This window comes from Dipodomys merriami, unplaced genomic scaffold, assembly GCF_024711535.1.
Source record: "Dipodomys merriami isolate MVZ:Mamm:240054 unplaced genomic scaffold, mDipMer1.0.p SCAF_48, whole genome shotgun sequence".
Taxonomy (NCBI): domain Eukaryota; kingdom Metazoa; phylum Chordata; class Mammalia; order Rodentia; family Heteromyidae; genus Dipodomys; species Dipodomys merriami.
The window spans coordinates 4,379,056-4,403,749 of NW_027206046.1; the positions used below are offsets into that span (position 1 = coordinate 4,379,056).

Here is a 24,694-nt window from a genome sequence, read left to right on the forward strand (position 1 = left end):
AGATCTGAGGATCGTGGTTCAAAACCAGCCTTTGCAGGAAAGTCCATGAGAACTTATCTCCAATTAAGCACTAAAAAATCCACAAGTGGAGCTGTGGCTCAAGTGGCAGAGTCCTAACCTTGAGCAAAAAAGCTCAGGGACAACATCCAGGATCTGAGTTCAAGCCCCAAGACCAGCACAAAAAAATTAAACAAAACTGATTTTTTTAGTTTACATGTCTAATATATTAAATATTGAGGGGCCGGGAAGGTGGCTCAGTGGTAGACTGCTTGCCTTGCATGCCTGAGGACCTGGGTTCGATTCCTCAGCACCACATAAGCAAAAAGAAAAAAGCCGGAAGTGGCGCTGTGGCTCAAGTGGTAGAGTGCTAGCCTTGAGCTGAAGAGCTGAGGGACAGTGCCTAGGCCCAGAGTTCAGGCCCCACGACCGGACCCCAAAAAAAAAAAAAATTGAGATATGCCAAAAGAAATGTCTGGAAGCCACTGCACAAGGCTTCAAAGACCAAAATGGAGTCATTCATGCTGAAGTTTTATACTACTAAGCCAAAACTAATCTGTTCATCTGACCTCCCAAGAAACCAGAAGAAAGAGAAAAAAACCAAGTTCCCAAACAGGATAGTTTTTGCCAACATTTAGTCAACATGTTAAGACATCCTCTCTGCTTAAACCTCACAGGAATCAAACTTTGGAGGAACCAATGTACTTTCACTTCTTCTTTTCTGCTTTCTTCAGCCCTTTCCTGTCTGTGAAGCCTACTTCCTTTGCTCAGCTCATTGGAACCCTGTTTATACCGGATAGAATGAGGTGCTATGGAACTGGTCATTCACAAATAAATCAACGGGGGCTGGAATGTAGCTCAGTGGCAAAGCACTTGCCTAGCAAGTGCGACGTCCTGGGTTCGATCCCCAGTACCACAAAAAAAAAAGAAAACAAAAAAAATTGATAAAAAAACAACAACAAATAAATCAACGGAGTTCTTTTAATTTGTTGTTGTTTTTGTGTTTTGGTAGATATACTAAAAAGCTCTTTAGGGTCTCTGATTTTTTAAAAATTTGTTTTGTTTTTTTTGGTGTTGGGCCTGGGGCTTGAACTCGGGCCTTTGAGCTTCTTTTTTTCAAGGCTAGCACTCTACCACTTGAGCCATATCACCGCATCTGGCTTTTCTGGGTGCTTAATGAGAGATAGGAGCCTTATAGACTTTCCTGCCTAGGCTGACTTTGAACCCTGATCCTTCAGATTTCAGCTCCCTAAGTAGCTAGGATTGCAGGTGTGAGCTATTAGCACCTGGGCTTTCTAATCACATGTAAAGAGCATAAAAAGTTCTGAATCAGGCTGGTAGAGTGGCACTTGGTTGTTGAAGTGAACGAAATTAAGCCCTACTTGTTGAATGGGCTGGTTACAAAGCAGCCTTGAAGATAAACACCACAAGAGCCCCTTAAATGCAACCCAGGGAGCCCCAGCAGAACCTAGGGCTTCCCCATGTCTGAGGGAGGAGCACCCCTTCAGGTAGGTTGGAGTGTTGTTCTGTGGTCTACCCTGGTGATCATCCTCACTATAGTTGTCAACAGCTAGCCTTTTTTTTTTTTGTCAGTTGTGGGGCTTGAACTCTGGGCCTGGGCGCTGTCCCTACGCTCTTCAGCTCAAGACTAACACTCTACCACTTGAGCCACAGCGCCACTTCCGGTTTTAACAGCTAGCTTTGAATCAAGTATGGTGAGCTCTCTGTGAGCCCCTGCAGAAGGGGAAGAAGGGAAAAGAAGGGAGGTCAGCGCCCCCTACAGTTTGTCTGAGGAGGAACAGGAGTCCATTGATAAAATGTGAATGAGCTGAGGAATTTGTATCATGTTAGGGTTGTGTCCATCATGATCAGGTCCCTGCCTTTAAACATCTGAAAACAGACAAACCTAGAAAAGTACATAGAGACACCCTAGGGGCACAGCCTGGTCTTGTGCTTAGGCCTTGAAAGGGAAGGGGGAAATACTGTGTTCTGCTAGGCAATTAGTTCTCATGGCCAAGCTGTGACATCTGTATTATTCCCATTTCACAGAAGGGAAAATTGAGACCTTAGAGGAACTAGGTCACATAATGAAAAGACATGAAGGAGGCAGTTAGATCTGATCCCCCCCCCCTCTTTCTCTATCTCACTTTGCTTGAGCTCAGGGCCTGGGCACTGTCCCAAGTGCTCTACCACTTGAGCCACAGTGCTTTTTCTGAGTAGTTTTATTGGAGATAAGAGTCTCACAGCCTTTCCTGCCTGGGCAGGCTTTGAACTATGATCTTCAAATCTCAGCCTCCTGAGTAGCTAGGATTATCCTAGCCATGAACTACAGGTGGCTGGAGACAGACCTGATTTATTTTTTTCTTTCACTTTATTATTATTATTATATCTTTTTTTTTTTTTTGGGTCCAGTCGTGGGGCCTGAACTCTGGGCCTGGGCGCTGTCCCTCAGCTCTTCAGCTCAAGGCTAGCACTCTACCATTTGAGCCACAGCGCCACTTCCAGCTTTTTTCTTATGTGGTGCTGAGGAATCGAACCCAGGGCCTCAGGCATGCAAGGCAAGCACTCTACCACTGAGCCACCTTCCCAGCCCCTATTATTATATCTTTAAGTAGTTGTACAAAGAAGTTCCCATTCTACAAAACTGTATATGAGAACAAGGTGTCTGACAACATTGTCACCCATCGCTCCTAACCCATCCCTTCTCTCATTTTTCTTTTTTTAAATTGAGATTAGGTGATTACGTAAATTTCACATATTTCACAATATTGTGGAATAGTGATACTTAATTAAAGCCACAAACACATTTTAACCTTCACAAGGCAAATTGTCATTTTCATGATTTCTAACACAACAGGCATCATACCCTAATACCTGCATAACTTTGGGTAACCATTTATTCTCCCTGACCCTCAAAAATTAAGACATACTGCCAGGCACCAGTGGCTCATGGCTGTAATTCTAGCTACTCAGGAGGCTGAGATCCAACGATTGAGGTTTGAAACCAGCCCTGGCAGTCCATGAGACTCTTATTTCCAATTAAACACCAGGAAACTGGAAGTGGTGCTGTGGCTCAATGTGGTAGAGTGCCAGTCTTGAGCGAAAGAGTTCAGGGACAGCACCCAGGCCCCAAGTTGAAGCCCCATGACTGATAAAAAAATTGGACATATTAATGCCCACCCTGCAGGGTTGTGAGGATTAAATACCATCAAAGCACTGAGTAAACAATGCATAGAAAGCATGATACTGACACGCAGTAGGGAGATATTCACTGCATGTGATTCATCTTGCTCCTTGTCCCTGATCAAGCATCCAATTGGAGTGACAAGGTCACAACCCTGTCACCTGAAGGTCATGCATCTTGGCTTGTTCTCCTTGGGGCCGAGCCTTCTTGTATCACCCTGTGCCTGGCCAGGAATCAGCCGTGGGAACTGATACTCTAACAACTGGAGAGGCCATGGGCAAAGTGTTCTCTACCTACTTTGTTCATCTGGCTCATCCTGTACATTGTGTACAACTTTACCTGCTCTACTTACTGATGTCTCTTCATGTTCTTTCTAGTTTTTAGCAGTACTGGGGTTTGAACTTAGGGACTTCATGCTTTCTCTACTGGTGTTGTACCACTTGAGCCATGCCTCTAGTCTGGCTTTTTGCTGGTCACTTGGCAATGGAGTCTTGCAGATCTTTTTTCCTGCCTGAGCTGACCTCAAACATCCATCTTCTGGCTCTCAGCCTCCTGAATAGCTTGGTTTACAGGCAGGAAGGAGCAGTTTCATGCGGGGAACTGTATTCCCCAGGAAGCAAGGCCTCAGCTCTCTCTCTCTCTGTCCCTTGGAGAACTGATGATCCAAGGCTTCTCTGGTCGGCACAGATCAACTGGGTCCCATGAGAAAGGAAGAGATAACCGTTTGGCTTCTCCATTCTCCTGACCAGCTTTGGGAATAACAAGCAGGTACTTTGTTTTGGCAATATTATTTAGGGGTTTAAACTCAGGGCATTCTACTACATGAGCCACGCTGTCAGTCCCTTTCTGTGGTGATGATTTTCCACATAGGGTCTCACTTTATGCCTGGATGGAACAGGACTGTGATCCTCCTATTTCCGTTTCCCTTTGTTCCAGGGGGATAGGCACAAACCACTGTACCTAGCCATTGTGCTTCCTCCATAGTTTGGAATGACAGGCATCTGCCCACTAAGCCAACCCACTGATTGAGAAATGGAGTTTAGCAAACTTTTCTGTCTAGTGTGGACTTGAACCACAATTCCCTCAAGCTCAGCCTCCCAAGTAACTAGCATGGCAGGCTTGGACCACCATGCCTGACATGAGCTGACTGTTTGAGCTGATCTAACCCTTGGGTCTATTTCTCAGTTGGGTAAACCTTAGAAACAAAAGGAATGTGGTTTCCACTCACATTCAACAGACTGGGAACCTCGTGAGGAGAGAAATACTTTCCTGCTTCATTTTCAGTAAATAGAAAAGTCATCTAGAACTTAACACATATAAACAGGCAGTGACTTTGAGGAATCAGCACCAGCGTGGACCCACAGAACAATGTGCAGAGAGGGAAAATACCCCAGCATACTAGAGAAGGCACTGGCGGTGTGATCTCAGACACCAGAGATCACTAGCTCTAGCTGGGCTGAAGCTTAGGGCTAACTAGTCAATTGTAATTATCTGTAGTCTTTCTTTCTTTCTTTCTTTCTTTCTTTCTTTCTTTCTTTCTTTCTTTCTTTCTTTCTTTCTTTCTTTCTTTCTCTCTCTTTCTCTCTCTCTTTCTTTCTCTCTTTCTTTCTTCCTCCTCCTCCTCCTCCTCCTCCTCCTCCTCCTCCTCCTCCTCCTGCTCCCCCCCCTCCTCCTCCTCCTCCTCCTTCTTTCTTCTTCTTCTTTGGGGAGGTGGTGAGGTGGTGGCTCATGCCTGTAACCCTAGTTACTCATATGGTTGAAATCTGAGGATCTCAGTTCAAAGCCAGCCCAGACAGAAAAGTCTGTGAGACTCTTACTTCCAATGAACCAACAGAAAACCAGAAGTGGCACTGTGGCTCAAAGTAGTAGAGTGCTAGCCTTGAGCAAAAGAGCTAAGAGACAGTGGCCAGGCCCTGAGTTCAAGCCTCACAACTGACAAAAAAAGAAAGAGAGAGAGAGAGAGAGAGAGAGAGAGAGAGAGAGAGAGAGAGAGAGAGAGAGAGAGAGAGAGAGAGAGAGAGAGAGAGAAGAAGAAGAAGAAGAAGAAGAAGAAGAAGAAGAAGAAGAAGAAGAAGAAGAAGAAGAAGCAGCAAGGAAGGAAGGAAGGAAGGAAGGAAGGAAGGAAGGAAGGAAGAAAAAAATGAAGGGAGGAAGAAAAAAAGGAAGAAAAAAAAAGAGAATTTCTTCCAATAACCAGGTGTCAGAAACTGAGGAAGACCAAGGTGTTGACAGCTGCTGAAGTCCAGCTCCCCAGAAAACAACTTTGCTAGTGACGGTTCCAGAAATAGAGCCTAATTAACAGGTATGTAAACTGGGGCGAGAGGAGGGAGAGACAGGTTTGCCGTGCTGAGGAATCAGAGCTGTTCCTCGCTGGCGCTGGCTCACTGAGCCCCGTGGGCTTCCCCAGGGAGAGGAACAAGTCTAACCGTACAGCACCCTGGTCCCCCAGTGGTGCTAGAAATGTAGGTGCTAGGAAGCTGGGGCAGGAAATCAAAGGGAAAGAATCAAGTGGAACAGGACAAGGGGGAAGCTAAGTATAGTTAAAGCTGTCTACTTAAGGACATTTCCAGTGACCATATTCCATTTCTTAATCCATTCACAAATATATTCATTTATATTTTTTCAGCGAGCATACATGACCCTGAGGCAGAAGAGAAGAGGAAGTGATGATCAAAGTAACCTGGTAAAAATCAAACAAGTTAAGCTAGGAAATTACACATCCTACAGATCTGACAAAGAGAGACAAAACACGAAGCACGGGAGACTCACAGCTGTCATCCTTGCTTCTCAGGAAGCTGGGATCTGAAGATCGAAGTTCAAAGCCAGCACAGTTTGGGTGGTCCCTTATCTCCAATGAACTAGCAAAAAGCCAGACGTGGAGGGGTGACTCAAGTGGTAGAGTGCCAGCCTTGAGTAAAAAAAAAAAAAAAGCGCAGGGACAGTGTCCAGGCTCTAAGTTCAAGTCCTGAGTACTGATGTGTACATGTGTGCACGTGTGCACATACACACATACACACACACACACACACACACACACAGACAAACGAGATGAAGAGGAAAAAAACCCTTCAGAATGGAAAAATGTTTACAATTCCTACAACCACACATTTGAAGGGAGCTCAGAACTCAATGGGAGTTTAACAAAATAGAGTTAAGTTCAAAGTACAGGCTGCTCCACAAGCCCTCCCCTGTTACCCTGGCAATGGGAAAGCCGGGTAGAGGAAGGGACTTGTATGGAGAAAGGGCCCAAAGCATGAGAGCTGCTAGCCTATGGCTTTGCTGTTTCTCTCTCTGATTTTGTGAGTGCAGCAAACAGATTAGGTAGTCATGAGTGGCATCAGGGACGTGTGATCTGGAGCCATTAGAGAGAATAAAACTGGAGATCACTCGTTAGCTAACTAACCCATTTATTTTTGTTTGCTTGTACAGGTACTGGTACTTGTTTTGTTTTGTTTTTTGGGTCGGTCATGGGGCCTGAACTCTGGGCCTGGCTGCTGTCCCTCAGCTCTTCAGCTCAAGGCTAGTGCTCTACCACTTGAGTCACAGCACCACCTCCGGCTTTTTTCTTTTTGTTTATGTGGTACTGAGGAATCGAACCCAGGGCCTCATGCATGCAAGGCAAGCGCTCTACCACTGAGCCACCTTCCCAGCCCTAGGTACTGGTACTTGAACTCAGGGCCTTGCACACTTGCTTAGCCCTTTCACTCAAGACTAGTGTTCTACCACTTGAGCAACAGCTCCACTTCTGTCTTTTTTGTTCGTTTGTTTTTGTCAGTCATGGGGCTTGAACTCTGGGCCTGGGCCACTGTCCCTGGGCTCTTCAGCCCAAGGTGAGTGCTCTACTGCTTGAGCCACAGTGCCACTTCCGGTTTTCTAGTGGTTTATTGGAGATAAGAGTCTCATGGACTTTCCTGCCCGGGCTGGCTTTGAACCGCGATCCAGCAGATCTCAGCCTTTTGAGTAGCTAGGATTACAGGCGTGAGCAACCAGCGCCCGGCTGGCTTTTTGATGTTTAATTGGACATAAGAGTCTCATGGGCCGGGCGCTGGTGGCTCACGCCTGTAATCCTAGCTACTCAGGAGGCTGAGATCTGAGGATCGCGGTTCAAAGCCAGCCCGGGCAGGAAAGACCGTGAGACTCCTATCTCCAATAAACCACCAGAAAACCGGAAGTGGCGCTGTAGCTCAAGTGGTAGAGTGCTAGCCTTGAGCTGAAGAGCTGAGGGACCGCGCCCAGGCCCAGAGTTCAAGCCCCACGACCGACCAAAAAAAAAAAAAAAAAGAGTCTCATGGACTTTACTGCAGGGGCTGACTTTGAATCATGATCCTTGGATTTCAGCCTCCTGAGTAGCTAGGATTAAAGGCATGCGCACCCTCTCTCTTAATTCTTGATCTTGACACAGTGAAAACCCAATGAATAAGATGAGCTTTAGGTCCTGAAGGCCAGGAGAGGAAGGGCCACAGACCCACAACTAGTTGTGCTGTCATCAGGCTGGGGTGTGGATGTTAAAACTCAGGATGCTATTTTGTACCCCGAGTACATCCTCTTTAATCGTCCAGTGCTTCAAGATACCATTTCCTTTCTAAATGTAATGCGAAACAAATCCCTTTCTAATTGGCTGGCTCAAAGGAGACCCAACTGAGAGAATCCACTGTCACTGTAATATTTACATTAGGGCCATTCTTCCCCGCCCACCCCCTTCCTGTTTCCTTCCATCTAGGTCTCTTAAACACACAGTAGCACCGAGCAAATATTTGTTTAACATCTGATGAAGGGATTGGCTCTGCTTGCTGTCTGAAGCCTGGCTATTGTGCAATTTAAAGAACCCAAGTCGGGGTCAAGGGCACAACTAGCCACAGAACTCACGTGGTCCTCTCTGAGGGCTAGACATCAGACCCAGGAGAGCCTGCAGGAGACCGGGTTGGCCTCCAAGTTTCCATTCTGTAGCCTCAGCCTCTCTAGTGCTGGAATCTCTAGGTGTGTGCTACCATGTCCAGCTACACATGTCCACTTGTGTTCTACCTTCTAAATCATCCCAGGAGAAGTTGGCCTACCATTTTGCCTCCTTGAATACATGGCTTGTGGGACAAACCTATCAGTCCCCAGTAACTGCATGCTTTCTGTCTTCACTCAGCCCTTCCCCCCTCTTCCTCACACAAATGTCTGCACAACTGTCTCCTTTAAACTTTTCAAACACCAGGGGCTGGGAAGGTGGCTCAGTGGTAGAGTGCTTGCCTTGCATGCCTGAGGCCCTGGGTTCAATTCCTCAGCACCACATAAACAAAAAGAAAAAAGCCAGAAGTGGCGCTGTGGCTCAAGTGGTAGAGCGCTAGCTTTGAGCTGAAGAGCTGAGGGACGGTGCCCAGGCCCAGAGTTCAGGCCCCACGACCGGACCTCCAAAAAAAACAAACCCAAAAAACTTTTCAAAAACCAAGCTCTGAAATAATTTCAGATATGGGCTGGGAAGGTGGCTCAGTGGTAGAGTGCTCACCTACCATGCATGAAACCCTGGGTTCAATTCCTCAGTACCACACACAGAGAAAAATCTGCAAGTGGCAATGTGGATCAAGTGGCAGAGTGCTAGCCTTGAGCAAAAGCAGCTCAGGGACAGTGCCCAAGTCCTGAGTTCAAGCCCCAGGACTGGCAAAAAAGAAAGAAAGAGAATTTCAGACTTATAATTCCAAGACCAGTGCAAAGAATATCTATCTATCTATCTATCTATCTATCTATAAATAGATAGATAGATAGATAGATAGATAGAACTCCTAAGCCTTAAATAATATTTGTCCAGATTTGCTTTAATATGTTTATGTATCCAGATTGCTGTGTGTTAATAGACATGATTCCCCACCCCCATTTCTTCAATGTTTGTTCTCTATAACCAAAGACATTCTCATATGTAATTATAGATGATTATCAAGATTAGGAAAATTAACTTCACTATCCACTGTCATTTAATGCCCAGGTCTTAGCAGATTTCATTAACTGCCCAATAAAGTAGATAGCCAAGAGAAAGCTGAGGTCAGGCATCATAGTTAGTTATTACAGTTTGCTCTCTTGTATTCTTTTTTTTTTTTTGGGTCCGGTCGTGGGGCCTGAATTCTGGGCCTGGGCGCTGTCCCTCAGCTTTTCAGCTCAAGGCTAGCACTCTACCACTTGAGCCACAGCGCCACTTTCGGCTTTTTTCTTTTTGCTTATGTGGTACTGAGGAATCGAACCCAGGGCCTCAGGCATGCAAGGCAAGCACTCTACCATGAGCCACTTTCCCAGCCCCTCTCTTGTATTCTTGAATCTTTATTTTTAAGATGTTATTTAGGAAGTGGCACTATGGCTCAAGTGATAGAGCTCTAGCCTTGAGCTGAAGAGCTGAGGGACAGCACCCAGGCCCAGAGTTGAAGCCCCACGACCAACAAAAAGAAAAGAAAAGAAAAGAAAAGAAAAGAAAAGAAAAAAACAACAAAACACTTGTTCTGCTGGGCACTGGTGGCTCACGCCTAGCTACTCGGGAGGCTGAAATCTGATGATTGTGGCTCAAAGCCAACCTGGGCAGGAAAGTCCATGAGACTCTTATCTTCAATAAACCACTAGAAAACCAGAAATGGTGCTGTGGCTCAAATGGTAGAGCACTAGCCTTGAGCTGAAGAGCTGAAGGGCAGCGTTCAGGCCCAGAGTTCAAGCCCCATGACAAAAAAAAAAAAAAAAAAAATTATTTTTTGGTGCCAGTACTGGGGCTTGAACTCAGGGCTTCTTACCCTTGCTTAGCTTTTCTGCTCAAGAATGGTGCTCTATACCACTTGAGCCACACCACCACTTCTAGCTTTTTGCTGGCTAATTGGAGGTAAGAATCTCATAGACTTTTCTGCCTAGGCTGGCTTTAAACGGGAATCCTCAGATCTCAGCCTCTTGAGGAGCTAGGCATGAACTATTGGCACCCGGCTTCCTTTAATATTTTTGAAACAGTTCTTAAAGGCTTTTTATTTTATTTTATTTTTTTTGGTATTTCATGACAATGACCATTTCAGGAATGTTAGGCTTATTATTTTATAGGAAGGAGCGCAATTGCTGTTTCCTGGTAACGGTTCATGTTGTTCCAAATTGCCAGGAGCATCCCTGGCTGATCTTGGTGTGTGTGAGAGGGGTTGTAGGATGTCAGTTCACAATGTAGTGATGCTAATGTTGGTCTTTGGGTTGACTTCTTGACCTTCTCAAGGTGAAGGAGGGCCTTAATAGATTCATCCTGGCCCCAAGTCCTTGGAGACCCAAACAGCTGGGGGACTAAATACCAACTGAACCTCACCCCCCTCTTACTCCAGGGCCTGTTCCATTCTTGCTCCTCACCTATAAAACTGATGGTAAATCTATAATTTACTGATGGTTACATTCATTTTATAGGAGTGTTTTTGCAGATGAGTAATTTACCCAGGAGCACTGGACGGGTAAGTGGCAGTCAACTTCAAATCTAGGTCTGTCTGCTCCTTTCTACCACATTAATGCACTGAAGCCAACAGGCTACAGAAATTATTGCCTTGGATGAATGTTTAAAGACAAAAACACTGGCCAGGTGCTGTTGGCTCACACTTGTAAGCCTAGCTGCTCAGAAGCCTGAGATTTGAGGATTGCAGTTTGAAGCCAGCCAGGGCAGAAAACTCTGCGAGACTTTTATCTCCAATTAACTGCAAAAGATGACAGAAGTGAAATGTGGCTCAGGTAGTAGAGCATTAGCCTTGAGGGAAAAAAAATAAAGCCGGGTGCCAGTGGCTCATGCCTGTAATGCTAGCTACTCAGGAGGCTGAGATATGAGGATCACAGTTCAAAAAGGCAACCCAGGCAGGAAAGCCCGTGAGACTCATCTCCAATTAACCACCAGAAAACTCGAAGTGGCATTGTGGCTCAAGTGGTAGAGCACTAGCCTTGAGCTGAAGAGCTGAGGGACAGCGCCCAGGCCCAGAGTTCAAGCCCCATGACTGACAAAAAAAAAAAAAAAGCTCAGGGACAGTACTCAAACTGGCCTTGAGTTCAAGCCCCAGGATTGGCATGTCTACAAGCACACACACACACACACACACACACACAGAAAGACATAAACACCAAGACCACACACACACACACACACACACACACACACACACACACAGAAAGACATAAACACCAAGACCACCAAAAAACCTCTTCATTCCTTTATCCTTTAAGTAATATGGATCATACTAAGATCAGAGGATTGCAGCTCAAAGCCAGCCCAAGGCAGAAAAGTCCATGCACGGACTCATCTTCAATTAACAGATACAGATAATATGGACAAAATAGTGACTGAGCGGCCAGCCCACTAGCTGCATGTAGCAGACCAGAAAATTCACCTTCAGTGCTTTAAACAATAATGAAGCAGCTATGTGAAGAGCAATGTCAAGGTGGGTCAACTTTGAAGCTCAAAGATGTCATCAGTTGGGTGTGGGTTCTCTGAGAGTCTCTTAGCTTTCCGCTGAGAGTTGCAAGATGCTTGCTTGAGTGTTTGCTCAGACATCCTCAAATGAAACAAAGTGCACATTCCTGCCATTGTCTCTTTGCTGGAGCAAAGACAGTTTGGTTCTGATTCTCCCTGTTGATTTCCTGTCTACCTCACTGGCCAGAATTTACTACTTGGCAAGAAGAGACTACAAGGCCTGACTTAGGTAATGTAGATACACTCTTGTTCAGGTTCCCTTCTGGGAATTTGTCATTTGTCATTGCAAAAGCAGAAGAGTGAACAAAAGTTGTTGCTTTCTTTTCTTCTTTCTTTTTCTTTTTGTTGGTCATGAGGCCTGAACTCTGGGCCTGGGCACTGTCTGTCGGCTCTCCAGCTCAAGGCTACCTCTCTACCACTTGAGCCACAGCACCACTTCCGGCTTTTTCTGTTTCTGTGGTGCTGAGGAATCAAACCCAGGGCCTCATGCATGGGAGGCAAGCACTCTACCACTGAGCCACCTGCCCAGCCTCATTGCTTTCTTTTCAGAAGGAAAGAGAGTAGGGTGTCAGTGGCTCACCTGTAATCGCAGCTACTTAGGAAGCTGAGATTTGAGGATCATAGTTTGAAACCAGCCCAGGCAGATAAATCTGAGAGACCCTTATTTCCAGTTAACCAGCAAAAACCCGGAAGTAGAGGTGTGGCTCAGGTGGTAGAGCACCAGCCTTGAGTGGAAAAGCTAAAAGACGGTGCCCAGATCCTGAGTTCAAACCCCCGTATAGGCACACAAAAAAAAGCTGCTGGTAAGCAAATGTGGATAATGGTTACATTTCCTGTGCATTCACTTACCAAATATCCAGCCCCTAGATTCTTAGAAACTTACAAATACAAGCATTCTTCCATTCCTTATATGCATTTATCATGTACTTGTGGGTCAGGGAATATTCTAGAGGATTCTAGTGTATGGGTCAGGAAGACAATGATGACTCAGGCTTTCTTAAGTACCCACAGGTGGGGAAGTTTTTTGTTTTTTAATTTCATTTGTGATGCGCACACTGCCACCTTCTGGTGGAAAACGTTACTGTCCATGTTCCTGAGGGTCAAGCAGCACCCCCTTATGGCTTTAGGAGGATCTGCCCCATGGTGAGGCTTCAAGAGAAAGTAGAATGGGCCCAGAGCCTTGGGGCCTTCAAGTCACCTCTCCTTCTGCCTATGAAACTCCAGGAGGTAAAAAGAGGTTGGTGGCTCGTTAAATGAAGGAAGTTGGGTTTGGGCAGACATGCGCAGTGCACCTAGTGTGAGCCAGACACTCTGTGGCTTATCTCATTGACCGCCAGCCTCAGGATTTCTGCCTCTTCCTCTTTGTCTAGTGGTGAAGCTTGAGGATCAGGTTGTTTCCTTCTAAACTGACATGCTTTCTTTTCTTTTTTCTTTCTTTTTTTTTGGGGGGGGGGAGGGAGGCTTGAACTCAGGGCCTGGGCTCTGTCCTTGAGCTCTTTTGCTCAAGGATAGTGCTCCACCATTTTGAGCCTCAGCTCCTGCTGGTGGTTAGTGGGAGATGAGAGTCTGAGGGACTTTTCTACCTGGGCTGGCTTTGAACTGTGATTCTTAGATCTCAGCCTCCTCAGTAACTAGGGTTGTGAGTCTCCAGCACCTAGCTACATGCTTTCTTTTATTTCCTGAATTGAAGGTAAAATGGCATCTAAACAGAAAACTTAAAAAAATAATTTAAAGCACAGCAGGTTGCCCTGTCAAGCACAATAGACATTTTAATTTCCTACTTGTCTGCCACGCACCTAACAGCAGAGCTATAATCATCATAATCATCATACATATGCTATGCTGGAGGTTATTAAATTTTTTCATAATAAACATCTCTCAAGTTGCTACTCAATCTTCAGAATTATCCTTATAGAGGTAGCAATTCTCTTAAGTCTAAAAGTACAGTTTCTCTGTCCCATTCCCCTTTTGTTTGCCAGTCCTGGGGCTTGAACTCAGGGCCTGGGCACTGTCCCTGAACTTCTTTTGCTCAAGGCTAGCACTCTACCACTTGAGTCACTGTGTTACTTCTAGCTTTTTCTGTTTATGTGGTGCTGAGGAATCGAACCCAGGGCCTTATCATGTTAGGCAAGCACTCTACCACTAAGCCAAATTCCTAGCCCTCTTTTTTTTCTATAATAGATACTTCTGACATTTTGGCTTTTAGACTTTTACTGCATCTTTTCAAGGACCACACCATGTGCTGCCATATTGCTTTCCCCAAGAACTATTAGGGCCGGGCGCTGGTGACCCACACCTGTAATCCTAGCTACTCAGGAGGCTGAGATCTGAGGATCATGGTTCAAGACCAGCCCAGGCAGGAAAGTCTGAGAGACTCTTAGCTTCAAGTAATCATCAGAAAACTGGCTGAATGTGGTAAAGAGCTAGTCCTGAGCAAAAGAGCTCAGGGACAGTGCAAAGACTTCAAGTTCAAGCCTCGTGACAAACAAAACAAAACAACAACCAAATAGGGTCCCAAACTTGCTTAATCTGGATTTCTTTGGGTACTGGTTAGAAGTTTCTTTGTGTGTAGCAGGAGGACAATACTTGGGCTTGAACTCAAGGCCTTACACTCTCTTGCTTGGCTTTTTTGCTCAAGGCTGGTGCTCTCTACCACTTGAGCCACAGCTCTCCTTCTGGCTTTTTGCTACTTAATTGGCAATACAAGTTTCTCAGCTTTATCTTCCCAGGCCGGTTTGGAACCTTGATCCTCAGATCTCAGCCCCCTGAGGACCTAGAATTACCAATAAGCTGCCAGTGCATGGTTATCAGGCTCTTCTTTATAAATGTATTATTTATAATTGCATGACATGTCTGTTTACGTTGTGGTCAAAAATATGAATGAGCCTCTTGTTGGATGTCTGTCCTTAAAAGAGAGAAGAGAAGAAGAAATAGTGTGGTTCCAGCCCAGAGGGTAGGAATGGTACTCACTCTTACTGGATGGATTGATAACTCCTTCTGGAATTTTCCCAATAACGTTCTGTTGTAGGATCTATAGTGCAAGTCTGTTGGGTTGCTTAGAACTCCTAGGAAAGAAAAAAATGATTCTGTCACCCTGGTGAACACCACTCAATAGCGAAAATGACAATTTTCCAGTGCATGTGAGCAAGGGTTGACACTAACCTAGGTTAAAAAACAATACAGCTGGACACCGGTGGCTCACGCCTGTCATCCTAGCTATTCAGGAGGCTGAGATCTGAGAATCAAGGTTCAAAGTCAGCCGGGGCAGGAAAAGTCTGTGAGACTCTTGTCTCCAATAAATTACCAGAGAACCAGAAGTGGCGCTGTGGCTCAAGTGGTAGAGCGCTCGCCTTGAGCTGAAGAGCTAAGGGACAGGGCCCAGGCCCAGAGTTCAAGCCTCACAACCAACAAACAACAACAATGAACAAATACCAATGCAATGAGAGTGAGTTTGTTTCCTCGTGTTGCTGTGAGTGTCTGGGTGGGAAGGCCGTAGCTAGTGAAATGGAAATTTGTTCAAGCTACAGAAGGGCTGGAACTCTTGGGTTGTCTATCTAGGGAAGTTTGGGCCACTTGATAATTACCAAAAACATTTTAGTGACTTTTTTTTCTTTTTTTATGTCGGTTGTGGGGCTTGAACTCAGGGCCTGGACGCTGTCCCAGAGCTCTTTTGCTCAAGGCTAGTGCTCTACCACTTTGAGATACAGTGTTACTTCCAGTTTTTGAGTAGTTAATTAGAGTTAAGAGTCTCAGGGGGACTTTTCTGCCCAGGCTGTCTTCGAATCATGATCCTCAGATCTCAGCCTCCTGAGTAGCTAGGATTACAGGCATGAGCCACCGGCACCTGACTCCACAGCTCTTTTAGTCTAGACAAGTGTCAAAACACACAAAGGAATGGTAGGAGGTAGAGAAAGCTAGTATAAAGTATTGCCAGTTTTATGTGTTTCAAATATATTCTTGACATTCCTGTCTTGCCTTCTTATACCCTGTATAACATATTTTGATGAACAAAGTTGTTTTTCTTTTTCCTTTTTTTTTTTTTTTATCAGTATCAGGTTTTGAACTCAGGCCTCACTTGTTCAGCTTGCTTGCTTGGCTGGTACTCTACCACTTTGGCCATGCCTCCAACCTTGCTTTTTGCTGTTAATTTGGAGGTAGAGTCTCACAGACTTTTCTGTCCAAGACCAGCCTCTAGGTCTCAGCCTCTTTTTTTTTTTTTTTTTTTTTGTCAGTTGTGGGTCTTGAAATCTGGGCCTGGATGCCGTCTCTCAGCTCTTCAGTTCAAGGTTAGTGCTCTACCACTTGAGCCACAGCGCCACTTCCAGTTTTCTGGTGGTTTATTGGAGATGAGTCTCACGGACTTTCCTATCTGGGCTGGCTTTGAACCACAATCCTCAGATCTCAGCCTCCTGAGTAGCTAGGATTACAGGTATAAGCCACCGGCGTCCAGCTGCTCTTGGCCTCTTGAGTAGATAAAATACAGGTGTGAGCCACCAGCACCCAACTAATAAATAGAAGTTCTTAATTTTACTGCAGTTGACCCCAACCTTTTCCTCTTTCAAATTAGCTTATACCTAACTGTACAAAGTAAGGAATTTGATGATGACATTTCCATACGTGCATATAATGTACTTTGATCAAAGTCATCTCCTCTATCACCCTCTCCTATTTTCCCTCGTTCTCCATCTTTCCTTTTCTTTCTTTCTTTTTTTTTTTGGGGGGGGTCCAGTCGTGGGGCCTGAACTCTGGGCCTGGGCGCTGTCCCTCAACTCAGCTCAAGGCTAGCACTCTACCACTTGAGCCACAGCACCACTTCCAGCTTTTTTTCTTATGTGGTGCTGAGGAATCGAACCCAGGGCCTCAGGCATGCAAGGCAAGTGCTCTACCACTGAGCCACCTTCCCAGCCCCTCCATCTTTCCTTTTCCATACTCCTAATAACCTCATTTTATTTTCATGTAAATTCCACAGGTGAGAGAAAGGATGTGGCATTTGTCTTTGTGGGACTTGGCTTATTTCACTTAACATAAGGATCTCCAGTTCCATCTATTTTCCTGCTAATGACACAAATTCATTCTTTATTCACCCATTGATGGGCACCTAGGCTGATATCATAATGTGGTTATTGTGAATAACACAGTGATAAACATGGAGGTATATATATATATATATATATATATATATATATATATATATACACACACACACACACACACACACACACACATACACACACACCCTTCTTTCTCTGTCTATCTGTCTCTCTCTGTATCTATCTATCTGGCCTGGGCACTGTCCTTGAGCCTCTCTGTGATCAAGGCTAGCACTCTACCACTTGAACCACAGTGCCATTTCTGGCCTTTTCTGTGTATATGGTACTGAGGAATCGAACCCAGGGCTTCATGCATGCTAGGCAAGCACTCTACCGCTAAGCCACATTCCCAGCCCAGGTATACCTATGTTAAACTGACTTTGAGTCTTTCCCAGAAGTGGTTTTGATAGTAGATTATGTGACAGGTCAATTTTAAATTTTTTGTTGAGCCTCTATACTGATTTTCACAGTGGATGCACTAGTTTACTTTCCCCCCAAAAGCACAAAAGGGTTCCCTGCCACCACTACTTCCTTACCAGCATTTGCTGCTGCTGCTTGTTTTTTGTTTTTTAACCGAGGTTTGAACTCAGGGCCTTGTGCTTGCTTGGCTGGTGCTCTACCACTTGGGCCATGCCTTTCACCTTGATTTTTCTTGACAATGACCACTCTGACTGGGGTGGATACAATTGCAATGTGGTGTTGATTTGCATTTCACCAATAGCTAAAGACGCAGATCAGTTTTCATGTGCTTATTGGTTATTCGTGTATTTCTTTATTTGAAAATCGCTCAGTTCATCTTCCATTTATTGATCGATTTATTTACTCTTATTTTTATTTTTTATTTTTTGGTCCGGCCGTGGGGCCTGAACTCTGGGCCTGGGCGCTGTCCCTCAGCTCTTCAGCTCAAGGCTAGCGCTCTACCACTTGAGCCACAGTGCCACTTCCGGCTTTTTTCTTTTTGCTTATGTGGTGCTGAGGAATCGAACCCAGGGCCTTGAGCATGCAAGGCAAGCGCTCTACCACTGAGCCACCTTCCCAGCCCGATTTATTTACTCTTTTGGCATTTAATTTCCTTGTGTTCTTTCTTTTTTTAATTTTAATTTACTTTATTGTTATTGTAGAAGTGGTGTATAGAGGGATCACAATTACATGAGTCAGGTAATGAGTACATTTCCTTTCAGACAGTGTCATCTGTTCCCTAACTTTCTCCCAGTCCCTCCTTCCTGACTCCACCCACAAGTTGTATAGTTCACTTTTATCAGTGTCCAAGTGAGCTCCACTGTTGTACCTTTTCACCCTTTTTCCCTTGAGTTCTGTACCCTCCTCCAATCCTTCAGAGGATACACACTTGAATACACCATACACAAGGTAAAGAAGACAGAATCATCAGAAATTAAAGGAGAAAAAAAGAAAAAAGAGGTCTCTTGTTTCCCTATCTTGGAGTTTGTTTCAGTGTGTATATTATTTTATACTAAGATGAAGAAGCACTTAGGCATGCACCTTTGTGATTCTTTCCTAAGACTATATATGTACCTAGAATCCTGTATAATTTGTTGTATCCTTGGGCATTTTAGATCTAATTTCCACTTATCAGAGAGAATATTTGTCTCTCTGAGCTTGGCTTACCTCACTTACTACGATTTGTTCTAGTTCCATCCATTTCCCTGCAAATGTCATAATTTTATTCTTTTTTGTCCTTGTTTTCTTTTCATAGTCTGATGGAGATTAACCAGCAGAAATTTCTCTCCCATTCTGTAGGCCTTCTCTTTACTATGAATTGCTTCTTTTTGTTGTGTAGAAGCTAAAGATTACTTCCTGGATTTTATTTTCCCCAAAGGTTAAACATTCCACCTGTCTTTCCCAGGACTTTTCTTTTGGTGGGATTTCAGAATCTTTGCACACAATGGTTCTGGCAGTCTGAGATTACCTCTATGCCAGCACTTCCTGGGTGCTGCCACGGCCTCCAGCCTCAAGGGGGAGCCTCTGCACCGAAGTGAGCATCAGGCAAGGATGCATCCGGGCTCCCCTGTGCTCAGATCCTGCCTGGGTGCCCCCCCACCTCTCTGCAGGCCACAGAAGCTGCCTATGGGGTCCAGGCAGCTGCCACCAGCCCTCAGCAGCAACTCTTCCTTTGTTTCTACCTCTTGGTATATCTCCTTTCTTGGAATCCCTGATTTCCTTCTTGTCTATGGGGACTCCAGTCAGCATTCTGTGATAGATCAGGACAGGTTCAAGGAGAGGCCCAAACCACTGTGGCATGCAGCTGATGTGGCTTTGGGGGTCACCAAAGGATCAAAGCACTAGGGAGCCACAGCAGAGTAAAACAAGTGTGTGTACCAAGAGGAGCTAGCATAGCAAAACACCACTGTCTCTCCACTGGTGTGGTAGCATTGGAGTTGCCACTGCAAAAGCATTCCTCCTCCTCTTCCTCCTCTTTCTCCTCATCCTCCCCTTCCCCTTCCTTCTTCTCCTCTATCTCCTCTTCTTTTTACTTTGTGGCACTGGGACTTAACTCAGAGCCTAATATTCTCATGAAGTTTCCTTGGCTGGAGCCACACCTCTAGTCAGGTTTTTTGCTGATTAATTGAAGAGGGGCGGGGGTTCTCAAAGACTTTTTCAAATTTGAGTTGGCTTTGAACCTAGATCCTCTGAATTTCAGCCTCCTGAGTGCCTAGGATTGATTACAGGAGTGAGTCCCAGCACTTGGTGCTACAATTTCCTTCTTTCCCTTCTTCCCCAGCAAATTCTGTTGTTTTGCAAGGTCCCAGGACTGGGTCCCCACAGTGGCTGGGCACTGCCTGGGCCTGGGATCCCAGGCCCTGTGTGCCACTGCTCAGATGAAGGGAAAAACGTCATCTTTGAGCACATCTTTCACTCTAGCAATTTCTTTTTTTTTTTTTTTTTCTATCCAGGCCTGAACTCTGGGCCTGGGCACTGTCCCTCAGCTCTTCAGCTCAAGGCCAGTGCTCTACCACTTGAGCCACAGCACCACTCCTGGCTTTTTTCTTTTGCTTATGTGGTGCTGAGGAATCGAACCCAGGGCCTCATGAATGCAAGGCAAGCACTCTACCACTGAGCCACCTTCCCAGCCCCACTCTAGCAATTTCTAAAGGCAACTATGACAACAAAATAGCCCTGAGACACCGTGCTTGAGCCCGGGCAGTGTGAGAGCCAGTGAAGAGTCGGAGAATATGGAAAACACATCCACACATGACTTCCCATTCCATCATGGGACAATGGAGGCCCTGAGGAAGAGGCACTGGTCCAAGGTCACATGGTGAATTAGTGCAATATGGACATGAACCCAGGGCAAGTCTGGGCTTGTGATTCCCACCATGCCAGGCCCTTGGACAATGAGCTTTCTTTCTTTTTATTTTTGTTAGTCATGGGGCTTGAACTTGGCCTGGGCGCTGTCCCTCAGCTCTTCAGCTCAAGGATAGCACTCTACCACTTGAGCCACAGCATCACTTCCAGCTTTTTCTGCTTATGTGGTCCTGAGGAATCGAACCCAGGGCTTCATGTATGCAAGGCAAGTGCTCTACCACTGAGCCACCTTGCCAGCCCAGACAACAGGCTTTCTTGGATCCTGGTCAAATTCATCGTTGCTTTCTCGTTAGCATCTATGCTGTCAGCTGTGGTTTGGGGTTAAAGGTCCCTGAGTCATCTGACTTCTGGTTGCTTCATTTTCATCATCCCCTGGTTTTCTCTGACTAGATTTTCCTCTTGCTCAAGTCCAACGTGGTATCTGTATATTGGTGAAAATACTCTCAAGCAGTTCCTCTAATGCAGCTAGGTACTGATGGCTCATGACCGTAATCCTAGCTACACAGGAGGCTGTGATCGGAAGGATCATGATTCAAGGCTGGCCAGGGCAGTAAAGTCTGTGAGATTCCATCTCCAAATAACCAGCAAAAAGCTAGGTTGGAGGTATGACTCGGGTGGTAGAGCACTAGCCAAGCGAGCAAGTTGAGCAAGCAGGAGACCCTAAGTTCAAATCCTAGAACTGACAAAGTTAAAAATAACTAAATGCAGTTACCATATGACCCAGAAATCCCATTCCTTGGCACATATCCAAGAGAACCAAAAATTTTTGTCCACACAAACACTCATTCAAATGTTCAATGGCATTACCCAGAACAGCAGAAAAACAAATGAACAAAAAAGAGGAAACAGTCCAAATGTCCATTAACTGAGGAATACATCCATTCACCATGTGCTATATACTCACAACGGGATATTATTTGGCAATGAAAAAGGATAAAGCACTATACTTGCTATAACATGACTGGACCTTGAAAATACCATGTTAAATGAAAGATGCCCATCACCCAAGATCATGTGATTCCATTTATATGAAACGTCCAGAGTAGACAAATTCATTGAGGCCAGAGTATATTAGTGGTTTCCCCAGGCCTGGGGGGAGGGAAGGTAATGGAGGAAAGGTATCTTTATTGGGTGAGGAAAATGTTCTCGAATCTGATAGTGGTGATTATTGCGTCACTGTGAATATACTGAAACACACACACACACACACACACACACACACACACACACTAAATTGTACACTCGAAAAGGGTGAATTTTAAAGTTTGTAAATTATATCCTCTGAAAAGATGGCCTAAAACCTAACAACAAAATGAAATGGGAGGCAATCAGCACCGAGGGAAGGAGTTGTGAGTATCTTCCCTTCTGCCAGACTCTGAGCTGGAATGGCAGGTAAGAGCAGGTCCATTCTTGCCTTACAAAGTAGCTCCTCAGGTACTAACCAGAATCCCCGGCCCTCTGCGAACCAGATAGATGACAGGAGTCAAGACATTTCCTAACCCTTCACCCTTTTTTCTTCCTCCATCTAGAGAGATAATAAGGCCCAGTACTGGTGGCTCACATCTGTAATCCTAGCTACTCTGGAGGCTGAGGTTGAGAGGATTGTTGATTTGAGGCAAGCCAGGGCAGAAAAGCCCACAAGACTCCATTTCCAATTATTTAGCAAAAAGTTAGACTGGAGGCATGGATCAGGCAGTAGAGCACCAGTGGAGCAAGCAAACCAAGCAAGCTTGACACCCTGAGTTTTGAACCCCAGTACCACTCCTTTCCCCCCAAATGGGCTAATATCTCTCTCACAGGGATGCACACTGCCAAGCATTCACCATTTAGTTCCTTTTGGGTTCTTCTCTCCCTAGTCTCGGGAGTCACTTGGGTAAAGTGGGGTGCTTGCATTCCCAAAGAGGTCTGCAATTATGGGTTCAATTACTAACACTGGGGGAAAAATAGCCTCACGAGAGGATCTTGTTGAAAGGAAAATTATGCTCTCTACACGTCCAGTAGGGAGCCTGAGGATCTTTTTGTTTTGGAGACAGGGTCTTGGTATATCACCCAGAATGGCCTCGATCCTCCTGCCTTAGACTCCCTAGTGCTGAGATTAGAAGCATGCACCACCACACCCGGCAAGATTCTGCATTTCTAAAAATTTCCTAGTCTGGCACCATTGTTTCTGGTCTTTGAGTCCTGTGACACGCGAGTCTCAGTCAGTCACTGGAGATGCTGAGGTAGAATGGGCTCCAGAATCTTCCACAAGCTGCAAGCAAATGTCTAACAGACTAACATACTTTCAGAGTCTGACTCCATCAAAGATTTTTTTTTCCCCCAAAGGTCTCTCATGTCTTCACAGAAGCATCTACAACCTTCCATAAGGGTTCAAAGTTGATTACTTTTTTTCTTCCCAGTACTGGGACTTGAATTCTGGGCCTTGTGTTCTTGCTTGGTTTTATGGCTCAAGCACTTGAACCACAGTGTCACTTCTGGTTTTCTGGTGGTTAATTGGAAATAAGAGTCTCATGGACTTTCTTGCCCAGGCTGGCTTTGAACCACGATGCTCAGATCTCAGTCTCCTAAAGTGTTAGGATTACAGGCGTAAGCCACCAGCACTGGCAAGAGTTGTATTATTTCTACCCTTCCTCTTCTTGGCTCCACTTTACAATTTGGGATTTAAAACTGTCACAGTCCTGTCTACCCTAAAACAAACATGTTTGGGATATCAACCACCTTGCTATCATCCTGCCTTCTTGTGTTACAGAAACGCAGGAAGGCTGAAGTCAGAAGAGAGTGGGTCACAGCTGGATCTAGACCTTGGCAGGAACCAGCTACTAGTTTAGGTATCTGGCATAATTCTAACCTCTGAAATGCAGAACTGAATATGGATAGGTTTTGAATTTTTTATTTTATTTTTTTGTCAGGTGTAGGGCTTGAACTCTGGGCCTGGGCGCTGTCCCTCAGCTCTTCAGCTCAAGGCTAGCACTCTACCACTTGAGCCACAGCGCCACTTCAGGTTTTTCTGAGTAGTTTATTGGAGATAGGAGTCTCATGGACTTTCCTGCCCAGTCTGGCTTTGAGCCGTGATTCTCAGGTCTCAGCCTCCTGAGTAGTTAGGATTACAGGTGTGAGCCACTGGCGCCTGGCGAAAAATGGTTTTATTCTTCCTTTTTCTTTTTGTATTACATGCAATCCGGGTCATCCTGGAACTCACAACTCTCCTGTCTCAGCCTCCTGAGGTAAACAGCACACTGAGCCCTTCTGCTGTGGGACTGTAGTGTGAAGATAATGGCTGGAGGCACAACAGTTTTATGTGAGAGAGAGAGAGAGAGAGAGAGAGAGTGTGTGTGTGTGTGTGTGTGTGTGTGTGTGTGTGTGTGTGTGTGTGTGTGTGTGTGTGTGTATTGGTTCTGGGGCTTGAACTCAGTGGCTGGGTGCTGTCCTTGAGCTACTTTTTACTCAAGGCTAGTGTTCTACTACTTGAGCTATGGCTTCGCTTCTGGCTTTTGGATGATTAACTGGAGATAAGAGTCTCTTGGATTTTCCTGTCTAGGCTGGCTGTGAATTGTGATCTCCAGATCTCAGCTTCCTGAGTGGCTAGTACTGATGTCCCCGGCTGTGACAGTTTTTCTTTTCTTTTCTTTTCTTTTCTTTTTTTTTTTGGTCCGGTTATGGGGCCTGAACTCTGGGCCTGGGGGCTGTCCCTCAGCTCTTCAGCTCAAGGCTAGCGCTCTACCACTTGAGCCACAGTGCCACTTCCGGCTTTTTTCTTTTTTTGCTTATGTGGTGCTGAGGAATCGAACCCAGGGCTTCAGGCATGCAAGGCAAGTGTTCTACCACTGAGCCACCTTCCCAGCCCTCTTTTCTTTTCTTTTCCTTTCCTTTCTTTTCTTTTTTTGTTGGTCGTGGGGCTTGAACTCTGGGCCTGGGCAATGTACCTGAGCACTTCAGCTCCAGGCTAGAGCTCTAACTGCTTGAGTCACAGCGCCATTCAGTTTTATTGGAGATAAGAGTCTCACGGACTTTCCTGCCTGGGCTGGCTTTGAACCTCGATCCTCAGATCTCAGCCTCCTGAGTAGGTAGGATGACAGGCGCTAGCCCAGCCGTGGTGGGGTTTGTAAGTGGGGGAAATGAGGGACTATGTCAGGAAGTTGTTGCAAGGGTAGATGGTCTCACTGCTGGAGGAGCTCTAAACAATGGCCCAAGTTTCCAGTCCTGGGTTCTCAGGCAATTCCAGCAAGTAAAGAGCCAGCCTGCTCCTCCTGGGGACTCATTACAAGGAGGTGGGGCTTAGGCCAGGGAAGGGGCAGAGGTGGGGCTAGGATTTGAAGAAGGAAAAGGGGAGGAGCCTCTGGCTCAGCGAAGATGGGCCCAGTCTCTCTGGCTGAAAGGTCAGGGCTGTTCAGGAAAGGGCAGGCACTGGAAGCAGGTGAGCCAGGACAGTGAATTACACGGTGACACCAGCCCTGAGGGCTCTAAAGCCCAAGGAAATTAAAAGTGTGAGTTCTTTTGGCTTCCTGGGGACACTTGAGAGTCTTTAGGCAGGATAGTGACCCAACAGGACATGTTGTATTTGGACTTTTCTTATACATTGCTTCCTTACGATAAAGAAGATTACAATGAACTGTGTATTTAAGAAATTTCCACTTCTAAAGCTTCTTTTTTTTTAATTACAGG

The 24,694-nt window shown here is 45.5% G+C and overlaps 1 long non-coding RNA gene across 1 annotated transcript in view; it reads right to left on the reverse strand.

Annotated features, from left to right (window-relative positions):
* LOC138808932 (uncharacterized) overlaps window positions 1-24,694 on the reverse strand; it is a 117,638-nt gene that overhangs the window by 17,990 nt on the left and 74,954 nt on the right. The window contains exon 4 of the long non-coding RNA XR_011366642.1: window positions 14,589-14,683. This is a non-coding gene — a long non-coding RNA (uncharacterized lncRNA). The remainder of the gene's footprint in view (window positions 1-14,588; window positions 14,684-24,694) is intronic.